Raw genomic sequence first — 14,502 nt, forward strand, 5'->3', positions numbered from 1 at the left:
GTTATGTGATATAGGTCATTTTCTCTGATTCTAATGTTTTACTCTTAAAATTGTACATAGGAAAATGTAATTCCAGCTCTGGAGAGAACGTGAAGTCATTCAGTCGTGTCCGACTCTTTGTGATCCCATGGACTGTAGCCTACCACACTTCTCTGTCCATGGGATTTTCCAGGCAAGAGTACTAGAGTGGGTTGCCATTTTCTTCCCCAGAGGATCTGCCCAACCCAGGGATCGAACCTGGGTCTCCTGCATTGTAGGCAGACGCTTTACCATCTGAGCCACCAGGGCAGTTACACATGTATATTAGTGACTATAAATACAAAACTGACCACAGAATTATACATACACATACCTATCAAGAATAAGATGCTTGGCCTTACTCTTCCTTAGTCTTGTCTATAAAAGGAATAAATATTTATGTTTTACAATATTACTTAAACATAAATTTGGTAAAATTGAAAGATACTTAGTGTTTGCTTCATGTCACTGTATGATCTCTCTGACTGACTATGGGACAAAAAAAAACATGCCTGAACTGTGAGAGTGAGAAATATCATAGCAAGTAAGTCCATCTTATCTCTTATTAGTTGTCTAGCCATAGAAAGATCACTAAATCCTAGCTCTAAAATGAGATGAATGCTTATTTTAGAGGAAAAAGTAGTAATATAGATTAAATAATATTATTGTAATGTTTCCTGATATAAATCTGCTTGATGGTACATAATTTGGGGATATATTAAATTGTATATTAAAATATATAAAAACTACAAAATAACATCACTAATGAGGATAAAAACGAGTCAAAGTGTCCATGCATGTTATTTTGGAAATGTCTTTTTGCTGCTGTCTTGTTTGAAGTAAACAAAAAGAATTAATGCATTTCTGAGCTAACCTCATCTTCTTTCAAGAGAAGTTAAGCTTATTTTCTCCTAACTATCATCAGACAACTCTGTGGGCTCTGGCATTTCTTTCTGCTTCAAAGCAAGCCTGTCATGTTACAATACTGAGGGCTTACATCAATAGTTCTTTCCTTCAGATATAGAAAAGAATAAAAGAAAGAAAACCAAAATGGCAAGCATAATCATAACTAAGAGTCTATAAACTATGTCTTTCCTGGTTGGTTGTTTATCATAAGTGAATGATTGGCTATGATGGCTTCCAGTTAAATAATCTTCCAAGTTTGGAATCTGCTGTCATTTAAAGAACAGCAAATTTTAAACATTATCCAATGATATAGGAGGAAGAAATTAGTCCAGAAAAAGCAAGAAGCATAATTCATCCAACCACAAGTGCCTCTCTGATGTGATCCCCATAGTTAAGCATATTAACATTGATCCAACTGCATTTAATCAGAGTTCAGCAATGCCAGCAATCCAATTAAGCTCAGGATTCTATAAAAGCTAAATTTTATTAATTAAATGACATTTAAAGTTGCTTTATTTTGTTCTTTACTTCCTTTTTAAGGAAGAACAGATTGCAGACTTGGAGGTTTTCCAGTAATTCAAAATATTCAATGTCAAATAAGTTGTTACCTACTGATAAAAAAGACTTAACATTGAGCACAGTCTAACATTTTAAAACATGCTTTGAAATAATTAAATACCACATATAGTGTGCTTTAAAGAATCAATTAAAGTTAGATGCTTTTTATTATATGATGAGCCTAATTAGTATAAAAATGTATTCTAGGGTTTAGGAATTATATTTACTCTTTATTCTATTTTAAACAAGAGTTAATAACATAATAATATAGTGTGATTTGGATTATAAACAAAGGATACATACATATATTATTTCATAGTCTATTTTATATTTTAAGATGAAAAAACAAAAGCAAATTTTCTACCTTTGCAAGTAGCTTCAACACTTAGAGGAAATGGACACAACAGAGTCCTATTGTGAAAAGTTTTCTAATGAGTAATCTTTATCCTTTGCAGATTCCAGAAACAAATGTTTCGTGTCACTGTATAATCTCTCTGAATGACTATGGGACAAAAAAATATGCCTGATCTGTGAGAGTGAGAAACATCATAGCAAGTAAATCCAAGTCATCTCTTATTTGTTGTCTAGCCATAGAAAGATCACTAAATCCTAGCTCTAAAATGAGATGAATGCTTATTTTAGAGGAGAGAGTAGTAATCTAGATTAAATGATATTATCATATTAATTTTCCTGATATAAACCTGTCGATGGTATATAATTTGGGAATATATTAAATGATACCTAAAATATATAAAAACTACAAAATAGTTTTATTAAAGGAGAAACTGACAGCCCATTAATCAATCACCTGTCTGTCCAAGGAAGCTGTAGAGATGTTGAGGGGAGAGGAGGAGAATCATCTCAGATCTGAGGTCCCAATAAGACGAGGATCTAAAATTATTTATATTGCTAAGGTCATCAAGACAAAAAGTGATACTATACTCAGAAAATCTCTTAATTTTAATAAAATATTTGGGGACATTTTTGACACCTAATTTCTAGTTAGCTCTGTGCTTTAGAAAAATAGGCTAGGGTTCTAAGGTTAGAATGACTATGCTGGACCTTGTATAAACCACTTCGCAGTTACAATTATTAGTCACCTAGTTTTGTGACTTGCTTTATACAGAAATAGCAATTCACAATTTATCTAAAATACTCTATAGTTAATCTTATAGATGGTTATAGATGACTTTGGACATGATTAAAATGACTCTAAAAATCTTTAGGTATAGACTAGCTGCAGAGTAGGGGGAAAGGGCATTTCAAATATAATTTCATTTGTTTTCTTTTGACAGATAAGATTTCATTAGATTCACTAAAATGGGGTTATGCCTGTATTTACATGATGGAATTTGTAATGGAAAATCTAAGATACAATGGAAGCTTTACTTTTTCTATCTTTTTTTTTTTTAAACATCCATTGTAACCAAATGAAATTTGCTATGGCATTGAAAGGAACTATACACATCTAGGTTCATAGATTTGAAAATACATTCGTGATATTACCCTTTCTATTATCAAATCAGCCCTTCAGTTAGAATTCATTTTGATTGTAATAGCATTGATTTCTTTCATGAACACCACTCCATGGGGTTGGGGAATTATATTTTGCATAAGGGATTGTTACAACGACTTTATCAGCCCACAAATTAATATTCAGTACTGGTCATCTGTGTAGTGATAATGAATATTCAGTGGTTTATATATTATATTTTATATTTTAAGAGAATCTTATATTAAAAATACCTAGCAAACTACTTAAGATTATTTTAGTTTCAGAAGCTCTTTTTTATAAAATTTCTGGTGTTCATTTTTAAAACATTGAAAATATTCTGAATCAGAGCCTGCACTTAAAGAAGTTAAAACCATAAAGTAATTAGAAAAGCCTGCCATGCTGCGTGGTCTCTGGTGATGTAAGTGATTATTAGTATGTTTATTCCTAATACAAAAGGATTCTACAGCTGATTTTGTTAGCTTCACTATCTTTAAAATTCTGACATCATACATTTATTAGGAAGCTAAGGCTTCAAGGTAAAACTTTATGCAATAACCTTATATAATTATTTCCTACTTTTGGTATCTAAGCAACAAGACAAACGAAAAAATACCATGTTGACAATGTAAGGTATTTAAGCTTGGCTGCAATTGCCCAGAGCTTCTAATTCAACTTCTTTCCTCTCAGGGACTTGCCACTAATGTGACAATCAATCCATCTGTGCTTCTAGTTATTAAAGGAGAACTTGACAGCCCATTAATCCATCACCTGGCTGTCCAAGGAACCTATAGAGATATTGAGGCAAGAATAGGAGAATTATCTCAGACCTGAGGTCAGTAGTACTCCTTGCAGAGGGGAAGCACCCACGATTCTGTAGCCTAGAGTGAGTTTTTATTGGTCTCCTCCAATTTTTCCTTTATTCTACAATAACCTTGAGAACATACCAGATAATTCAGGCAGGCCAGGAAGCAACAGTCCATTTCCTCAGAGCTCTGAAGGTAAGAGGCACTTTCCTTCAAGATAATGCATTTTATTTGTACTGCTTTTCACAGTTTGACCTTAGGCAGCTTCTAGATGACTTCTTAACCTGTAATTTTTCTAAGAAATTGAGTAGTGTGATGCCTGGGTGTGTATGTATATGTATTTAAAGCAACTTCTTTCTAGTCAAGAAAAAAGGAAACAACCTACATTTTCAAATCTTTTTGACTCCTCCATCTGCTTAGGATTCTAATCAAGGACTCATGTTTGAAATGCTTTTGTCTGGCTATCATTGCTACCACCCTTAATCCTTCGTATAGAGAGATTAATCCATTCTAACCTTCAACACATAATCTCACTGTAGTCATCCTAGTTTCCTTCACATCACATATACAACCCATTTCTATGCCCTTTCTAGGCCTTTGTTTTTGCCTTTTCACTAATTTTGCAGTTGTCTGGACTCTTTAATTCATTACCATGTAAAACGTACCCTTTCTTTAAAATTCAACCCAGTCTTTTTTTTTTTTTTTTTTTTTTCGGCTGCACTGCATTGTATTGGAATCTTATTTCCTCAACCAGGTATTGAACCTGTGAGCTTGTCAGTGGAAGCACAGAGTCCTAACCAGTTCCACTGTACCACCAGAGAAGTCCCTCAGTCTTTCTGATATCACAGTTTCTTTTGATAAAATCACAATCCCCTTTTCCCCTCATAATAATTCTTTTTCTGAACTAATTAAACTCAGTTTAACAAGTGATTATATAATGGCATATATAAATTTTTTTTATATGTCTCTCAGCTTGTTCTGCAAAGTTATAAATGTGAGATTGAGGACTATATCCCTGTAACCTATATCGGAGAGTTAAGGGCCTTGGGATGCCCTATAGCTCTTTTCTGATTGATTTGTGCCAGTCACTGAGCAATTAACATGGGATCAATCTCTTTTTCTCACTATATAGGATTCTACAACTTATACTGAAGTAGGAAATGCTTTCCTTTTATATGGCAGATAAGAAGAGGGTTTTTAAAAATGTGTTTTAGGCATATTCCATGTAAGATAATTTTGGTGTATTTACTTGTTTATGGTATTGTTTTTGTTTGCTACTGCTGTGATTCACTAATATTCCCTATGTAAACAGCTCTCTGCAGGAAACCCACCCTCAATAGGAAGCCCCTTTTCTTGTCACTTTAGCAAAATTATATGGTAACTGACTTTTAAACCAGGCACCATCATGTTCTACTCAAAAGCACACTTTCAAATCTTTTAAACACACATGCTGTGCCATGCCTGCTGCTGAGTCATGTCTGATTCTTTGCAACCCTATGGACTGTAGCACACCAAGCTCCTCTGTCCATGAAAATTTTCAGGTGAGAATACTGAAGTGGGTTGCCATTTCCTACTCCAGGGGATTTTCCCAACCTAGGGATCAAACTCCTGTCTCTTTGCATCCCCTGTATTGGCAGGGGCGTTCTTTATCACTAGCGCCACCCGCGGGAAGCCCACAATACCTTACCTAATTTATCAGTTCTTTCTGTAGATCAAAGAAGTATAAATGAAAAGTAAGTAATGAACAGATGACCCGATCTCTTCCTTAGCTTCCCCTTCAGTACTCTCCCAAACTGTTTGGCCAAACTGTGTGAACAAGAGGAAGACCAGGAGCAGTCGATAAGCCTGCACACAAGCCTGCACACAGTGGGGGAGGGCGATGACTCTGACCCCCTGTCTCAATGATTAACTGAGATCACTTCCTTGTTTTCCTTTAAAAGGTTTCATGGCCCAGCAGAATCTTCGGAGGTGGTTTTTAGGGAACACTGAGTCCACCATCTTCCTGGGTTGCTAGCATTCTGGTTAAAGCCACCTTTACTTTCTACCAACATTTATGAGTACTGATTTTGTAAGCAGTGAGCAGCAGGACTTGATTCATTCCATAACACCTAGACTGTCTTGCTTTGATTAGTTGAAATCCTTATCCCATTGTTGGTATGCAAGCATTTCAGTGACTGGACCATCATAATTCGATCTTTGTTACTTTTACTCTAAGAGAAAAAAGAAAAATTTTTGCATCACTTATGGATATCAAATTGGAATAAGGAGAGCTTCTTTACTGTAATTTTAATATTCATTATTTATGTTCTTTAGTTCTTATTCTTTTTTTTCTGTTCTTATGCTCAGTTGCTCGATCGTGTCCAACTCTGTGGCCCCACAGACAATAGCCCACCAAGCTCCTCTGCCCATGGAATTTTCCAGGCAAGAACACTGGAGTGGGGTGCTATTTCATCCTCCAGAGGGTCTTCCCGACCCAGAGATCAGACCTATGTCTCTTGCATCTCATGCATTGGCAGGAGGTTTCTTTACCACTGGTGCCTCCTTTATCAGGTCTCTAATTATATGAAGTATAGTAGCAAAATGAGCAAAAATAATCCTTTCATATAAAACTGCTATCAGAAGCACTTCATTCTAGGACACTAGGATGTGGTAAGGAAGTTTATGAAAAATGCAACTGCCATGTCTCTCTAGATAATATTCTTTAATATAAGAACACAGTCTGAATCGCCTTTTTTTAAAAAATCAAAGTGGCAATAGGCAAATTACAGCACCAAACAAAAGCTGCCCCAAATGCTGTCATTTTCATGCCCAACTAAAAATATTTCATATTGCTTGCTTTTAGGAATTAAATAGCTGTTGAAATAATTGTTTCATAAGTGTAACTGAGAACACTATTGAGAGTGGATAATCAATACGTAGTAGATCACCAGCCTTGTTTTTTTGCGGGGTTATGAGAGCCAGTTAACAAGATGTGGGGATGTCTACAAATAGAAATTGATTGGCAGCAAATTGGAATGTGGAGAGACAAACAAAGTTCATTTGATCAGAAAAAATAATGTCACTTATACATTAAAATGGAAGAGTGTTTGAGCAGAGAAAGTTATTGGGATTGATTAGGAATGAGTGCAAATAAGTAGAAAAATTTTGGACAGTTGGAATTGAATCAGGCTTTTCGTCGCCCCACTATACTGCTGCACTCGTCCCTACTGACTTTGTCGCCTTGGCTGTTCACAGTCCCTGACATCTAAATATGCTCCCCCTTCCAGCTCTAGATGCAGTGCCTGGTGGTTCCTGACAACCTGACAGACAGGCTCTGGTTATGTCAGTACCCTCAGTTTTTAACCTAGAAGCCCATGTCTGAGCCCATCACCCAGTCCTGGTAACAGTGGTCCCTGCAGTTCTCTGGTTTCTAGCCTGGTCTAAAGTCTGCTTCTTTCTGGTACGGCTTTTGGGTACCTGTCTTTCTCTGTTTCTCAAACAAATCATTTACTTCTCTATCAGATTTTCTTGTGCTATAATTTCAACAGATAAGTCTTTCTCTAGTGCTGGAGCACTGCTCTGAAGCCATTTTAAAAAATCTTACTCCTGGAAGCTGGGATTATGTCAGTTGGTACAGATATTGAGAATACTATAGCTATAGACACAGGTGGGTGTCTGGCTGGCTTTCTTCTACCTTCTGCCTTCCTGATTAACCCTCACTTCTGATATGATGGCAGAGACCCTTGAGCTACTTTGTTCTTTGTGACTGAGGTAGGAGGTAAATGCCCTCCCCACCAAGGGTAAAGTGATTGGAGATTCATTTCCTATGGACCAAAACTCCAAGACAAAAATAGCAGAACAATTAAGAGAGAAGGCTGGGCCTTGCCCAGACCACATATTTCTTATGTGGAGACAGCCCCGACCACACATGTGCAGAAAGGTCTCCTTAGAGGTCAAAAGGGGAATTATGCCAAGGGATGTTCTCTACTCATATGCCTTTTCGGTAAAATCCATGTGGGCCAAGAGATATGTAAACACACATGGAAGGAACCTGCGATATACCAGATATGAACTGTGAACCATGCAAATCAAAGTGACTGGCCAAAGGAAACCCACAAGATACGCCTCATAAAAGTAATTCACACTGCCAAGAGAGTGCGACTCAGCAACTCTCTCTCTCTCTCTCTCTCTCTCTCTCTCTCTCTCTCTCTCTCTGAGTCTGCCTGTGTGTCTATCCACATGGACTGTACTATTTTTTCCTCTTATTAAACACTGTACTAGTTTCACTACTTTCCATCTCTCTGGGAACTCTTCTCTGCAAAACTGAAGGGCCAGGACCCTTGTCACTGACCACTGGTCTAGTGGCTAGGATCTGGTGCTTTCTCCACTGGGACCCAAGCCTCCCCCTCCCCCAAGCTGTTGCAGGCCGAGGCCACCTGAGATCCTAATGGCTATCCTCACTATGAGTTATAAAACTACCTCACTTTATGGTACTTCCTACTGGTCAGTGGAAAAATTCAAAAACACTTATTTGAACACAAAGAAAATTCAAGAATGTGAAGATGGAGGAACAGAAGGTTTAGAGAAGAGTGCCTTAGATGTATCAGACATCTTCCTATGTGAAGTGAATATAAGAACATTTTTTTAAAGGATTGAGGCAACTACTTCTCCATCTTATTATCTTCAGAATGCAAGACATCTGTCTGAAAGTGCAACAGTTTTGGTAAGTGATCCAACCTGTTCACTTAACAGTGCAAACACATATCTCTGAAATTAACTTTCTCACAAGATGTAGTTCACAAGACAGTTACAAAATATTTGTTGCTCATGGAAGTAAGAGAAATTTCATCATTATTTCTTCTACTTTGCTCAGAAATCTGTGTGACCTTCTGTCCAGAGTCTGTGGTCACCGTAATGCTGACTCACATGCATGTAGATCCAATAATGCTTACTCAATATTAAATCATTTTCTCTCTCTTCTATGTTGGTAGAGGGGGGTCTTCTGTTGATAAGCTTCTTTATTTTTTCACCAACACCTATATTTAAGAAAATTTTTAAAGATTTCCTAATTAATTAAACATTAAAAATTATATTAATATTTGTTTACTTGTATTTTAATAAGTGCACATGCAGTACTTTATCCCATCTCATTCTTCCAATTGTATTTACTTATTATTATGCAAGACAGCCAAGAGGAGCTACTTCACATCCAAGGTCAGGAGGAGCAGCCGTGTGGAGATACCCCTCGTCCAAGGTAAGGAGCAGAGGCTGCACTTTGCTGGAGTAGCCGTGAAGAGACACCCCACGTCCAAGGTAAGAGAGACCCAAGTAAGATGGTAGGTGTTGCAAGAGGGCATCAGAGGGCAGACACACTGAAACCATAATCACAGAAAACTAGCCAATCTGATCACATGGACCACAGCCTTGTCTAACTCAATGAAACTAAGCCATGCCATGTGGGACCACTAAAGATGAGAGGGTCATGGTGGAGAGGTCTGACAGAATGTGGTCCACTGGAGAAAGGAATGGCAAACCACTCCAGTATTCTTGCCTTGAGAACCCCATGAACAGTATGAAAAGGCAAAATGATAGGATACTGAAAAGGGGACTCCCCGGGTTGGTAGGTACCCAATATGCTACTGGAGATCAGTGGAGAAATAACTCCAGAAAGAAAGAAGGGGTGGAGCCAAAGAAAAAACAACACCCAGCTGTGGCTGTGACTGGTGATAGAAGCAAGGTATGATGCTGTAAAGAGCAATATTGCATAGGAACCTGGAATGTCAGGTCCATGAATCAAGGCAAATTGGAGGTGATCAAACAGGAGATGGCAAGAGTGAACACCGACATTCTAGGAATCAGTGAACTAAAATGGACTGGAATGGATGAATTTAACTCAGATGACCATTATATCTACTAGTGGGGGCAGGAATCCCTCAGAAGAAATGGAGTAGTCATCATGGTCAACAAAAGAGTCCAGAATGCAGTACTTGGATGCGATCTCAAAAATGACAGAATGATCTCTGTTTGTTTCCAAAGCGAACTATTCATTATTATGGTAATCCAAGCCTATGCCCCAACCAGTAACACTGAAGAAGCTGAAGTTGAACAGTTTTATGAAGACTTACAAAACCTTTTAGAACTAACACCCCCAAAAGATGTCCTTTTCATTATAGGGGACTGGAATGCAAAAGTAGGAAGCCAAGAAACACCTGGAGTAACAGGCAAATTTGGCCTTGGAATGTGGAATGAAGCAGGGCAAAGACTAATAAGAGTTTGGCCAAGAGAACGCACTGGTCATAGCAAACACTTTTCCAACAACACAAGAGAAGACTCTACACATGGACATCACCAGATGGTCAAAACCGAAACCAGATTGATTATATTCTTTGCAGCCAAAGATGGAGAAGCTCTATACAGTCAGCAAAAACAAAACTGGGAGCTGACTGTGGCTCAGATCATGAACTCCTTATTGCCAAATTCAGACTTAAATTGAAGAACGTAGGGAAAACTGCTAGACCATTCAGGTATGACCTCAATCAAATCCCTTATGATTAAACAGTGGAAGTGAGAAATAGATTTAAGGGACTATATCTGATAGACAGAGTGCCTGATGAACTATGGACAGAGGTTCGTGACATTGTACAGGAGACAGGGATCAAGACCATTCCCATGGAAAAGAAATGCAAAATAGCAAAATGGCTGTCTGAGGATGCTTTACAAATAGCTGTGAAAAGAAGAGAAGTGAAAAGCAAGGGAGAAAAGGAAAGATATGAGCATCTGAATGCAGAGTTCCAAAGAATAAGGAGAGATAAGAAAGCCTTCCTTAGTGATCAGTGCAAAGAAATAGAGGAAAACAACAGAATGGGAAAGACTAGAGATCTCTTCAAGGAAATTTGAGATACCAAGGGAACATTTCATGCAAAGATGGGCTCGATAAAGGACAGAAATGGTATGGACCTAACAGAAGCAGAAGATATTAAGAAGAGGTGGAGAATACACAGAAGAACTGTACAAAAAAAAAAAATCTTCACAACCCAGATAATCACAATGGTGTGATCACTCACCTAGAGCCAGACATCCTGGAATGTGAAGTCAAGTGGGCCTTAGGAAGCATCATTATGAATAAAGCTAGTGGAGGTGATGGAATTCCAGTTGAGCTATTTCAAATCCTGAAAGACGATGCTGTGAAAGTGCTGCACTCAATATGTCAGCAAATTTGGAAAACTCAGCAGTGGCCAGAGGACTGGAAAAGGTCAGTTTTCATTCCAATCCCAAAGAAAGACAATACCAAAGAATGCTCAAACTACCACACAGTTGCACTCGCTAGTAAATTGCACAATCTCACATGCTAGTAAAGTAATGCTCAAAATTCTCCGAGCCAGGCTTCAGCAATACATGAACCGTGAACTTCCAGATGTTCACGCTGGTTTTTAAAAAGGCAGAGGAACCAGAGATCAAATTGCCAACATCTGCTGGATCATGGAAAAAGCAGGAGAGTTCCAGAAAAACATCAATTTCTGCTTTATTGACTATGCTAAAGCCTTTGACTGTGTGGATCATGATAAACTGTGGAAAATTCTGAAAGAGATGGGAATACCAGACCACCTGACCTGTCTCTTGAGAAACCTCTATTCAGGTTAGGAAGCAACAGTTAGAACTGGACATGGAACAACAGACCAGTTCCAAATAGGAAAAGGAGTACATCGAGGCTGTATATTGTCACCCTGCTTATTTAACTTCTATGCAGAGTACATCATGAGAAACGCTGGGCTGGAAGAAACACAAGCTGGAATCAAGATTGCCGGGAGAAATATCAATCACCTCAGATATGCAGATGACACCACCCTCATGGCAGAAAGTGAAGAGGAACTCAAAAGCCTCTTGATGAAAGTGAAAGAGGAGAGTGAAAAAGTTGGCTTAAAGCTTCACATTCATAAAACGAAGATCATGGCATCTGGTCCCATCACTTCATGGCAAACAGATGGGGAAACAGTGGAAACAGTGTCAGACTTTATTTTTTTGGGCTCCAAAATCACTGCAGATGGTGATTGCAGCCATGAAATTAAAAGATGCTTACTCCTTGAAAGGAAAGTTATGACCAACCTAGATAGCATATTCAAAAGCAGAGACATTACTTTGCCAACAAAGGTCCGTCTAGTCAAGGCTGTAGTTTTTCCAGTAGTCAGGTATGGATGTGAGAGTTGGACTGTGAAGAAAGCTGAGGGCCAAAGATTTTATGCCTTTGAACTGTGGTGTTGGAGAAGACTCTTGAGAGTCCCTTGGACTGCAAGGAGATCCAACCAGTCCATCCTAAAGGAGATCAGTCCTGGATGTTCGTTGGAAGGACTGATGCTAAAGCTGAAAGTCCAGTACTTTGGCCACCTCATGCAAAGATTTGACTCATTGGAAAAGACTCATGCTGGGAGGGATTGAGGGCAGGAGGAGAAGGCAACGACCGAAGATGAGATGGCTGGATGACATCAACAACTCGATGGACATGAGTTTGAGTGAACTCCAGGAGTTGGTGATGGACAGGGAGGCCTGGCTTGCTGCGATTCATGATGTCGCAAAGAGTCGGACACGACTGAGCGACTGAAGTGAACTGAACTGAACTGATGAGTAATGTTTTTATCCAAATAGATTAACTCTTTAGAGAAAAACTGAATATATTAAGTCCAGAATAAAATTATTTTAAGTTTAAGACTTAAAACTTGAAGAAGAACACTGGCAAACTAGAATTTTGGGGTTTTTTCCTAATTAACAGTGAAAGCCTCACCTTCCAGCCCTTCATATTTGTAAACTTTGATCCTTGTTTTGTATTCCATTCAGGCTCTATCTCCTCTGAGAAGCCTTTCCAATCCACGATAAACCACTTAATTATTCCTATTCCTCAGCTTTAAAAACATTTTTTGCCTCAATTGGCAATTTAGCATTAAGACTTTGCATTAATTTTCAAATATATATTATATGCCAAATAAGAATAGAACTGGCTTAAAGCGAGGCTATTTGCTAGTGTTTATCTGTATCTCACAAGCCCTTACACAGAGCCAACAAGTTTAATAAATAAGAAAACATCTTCTGAAAATGCAAGATGTAAGCCCATTTACTTCCATATTTGGAGAAGGAAATGGCAACCTACTCAAGTATTCTTGCCTGGAATATCCCATGGACAGAGGAGCTTGGTGAGCTACAGTCCATGGGGTTGCAAAGAGTCGGGCATGAATGGGCAACTAATACTAATTAACTAACTGACTTCCATATTATTTCTTTCTTGTCCTACATTCTACCTATGGATTTAAGAGATGTTCATAGAAATTTTCCGAGATATAATCACTGTCATTTTCACTGGCTAGTCTCTTTGCGGGTCCAGTTTATAAGAGAAGACTAACACCCGGAGATATGAATGAAATTACTTCTAACTGAAGTCTCCTATATTTAAAGGGAAATGTAAGACCAAAACAAGCAAAGACGATTACTGGATATCCCTTCAATGGGATGTGAGAGCTTCTGAAAATTTTGTGACCCTGTAGCATATTCAGGACTGTCTTCTTTACGCTATTGTACAACTCTGTAGAGATTAAATCGAAGTCTAAGTAATAGCAAGTTGATGGCAATGCAAATAGATTTTATTCAGTGGCAGAACAACACTTTCCCATGTAAAAGCCAGTTTTATATCCATTTGCTAGTTCATTTCAATATTCTTGTTCAATAAAGGTATATGTTTGGATTCTCCATTGAATCAGTTGTAATATCTGTCTAATTTCCCCAATTAGTGAATTAAATAAGATCTTTGACATATATTTATTTCAGGTTTGTACAAGAGGAACACATGGCTTATGGTCACTGTATTGGACATTGCATTCCTAGTTGTGCAACTAACTTGGTTAGTGGAAAAGAGACTTAAGATACATGTACAGTATTTCATCTGTTTAAACAGTCTGCTACACTGAATGTCACCTTCTCACCCAAAGTAAACGTATCTGCCCTGAATTTTTAAGTATTCCGGTGTCAAAAGCTTACTTTCAAGTACATTCTGACTAAGTTTCTCAGATTCACTGGACACATTTCATTGTCTTCATTAACTACATTAATTCATCATAAAAAGCATAGAATCAGTTTATCTTGAAAAGCTCAAATGCGCAAAATACACAATTGAAGCTTCAGAGACATCTAGTACTATAGCCCAGAGCACATAGTGTGAAAGTGTTTGTCACTCAGTCGTGTCTGACTCTTTGTTACAGCATGGGGTGTAGCCTACTAGGCACTTCTGTGCACTGAATTCTCCAGGCAAGAATACTGGAGTGGATAGTCATTCCCTTCTCCAGGGGATCTTTCCGACCCAGGTACTGAATCCATGTCTCCTGCATTGCGAGCAGGAAATTCTTTACTATCTGAGCCACCAGGGAAGCCCTGCAGAGCCCATAGGGCTATTTAAATGTAAGTTAATTAAAATTAAATAAAATCAAGTCTACTTTGTCAATCACACTAACAGCATTTCAAGGTTCAATAACTAGTGACAAACAATTGGGCAGTGCAAATAAGGAATTTTTTTTCATCTCAGAAAGTTCCATTGGGACAAATAGTTTTACACAGTCCTGGAGAAGACTTTTGAGAGTCCCTTGGACTGCAAGGAGATCCAACCAATCCATTCTGAAGGAGATCAGCCCTGGGATTTCTTTGGAAGGAGTGATGCTAAAGCTGAAGCTCCAGTACTTTGGCCACCTCATGCAAAGAGTTGACTCA

The 14,502-nt window shown here is 38.1% G+C and overlaps 1 non-coding gene across 1 annotated transcript; it reads right to left on the minus strand.

Moving 5' to 3' along the window:
- Positions 1-216: 216 nt before the first annotated feature.
- TRNAC-ACA (transfer RNA cysteine (anticodon ACA)) lies at positions 217-288 on the minus strand. The gene has a single exon. It is a non-coding gene; the product is annotated as a tRNA-Cys (tRNA).
- Between the last annotated feature and the right edge of the window lie 14,214 nt (positions 289-14,502).

The sequence above is a fragment of the Capricornis sumatraensis genome, chromosome 22 (genome assembly GCF_032405125.1).
Source record: "Capricornis sumatraensis isolate serow.1 chromosome 22, serow.2, whole genome shotgun sequence".
NCBI classification, from domain to species: domain Eukaryota; kingdom Metazoa; phylum Chordata; class Mammalia; order Artiodactyla; family Bovidae; genus Capricornis; species Capricornis sumatraensis.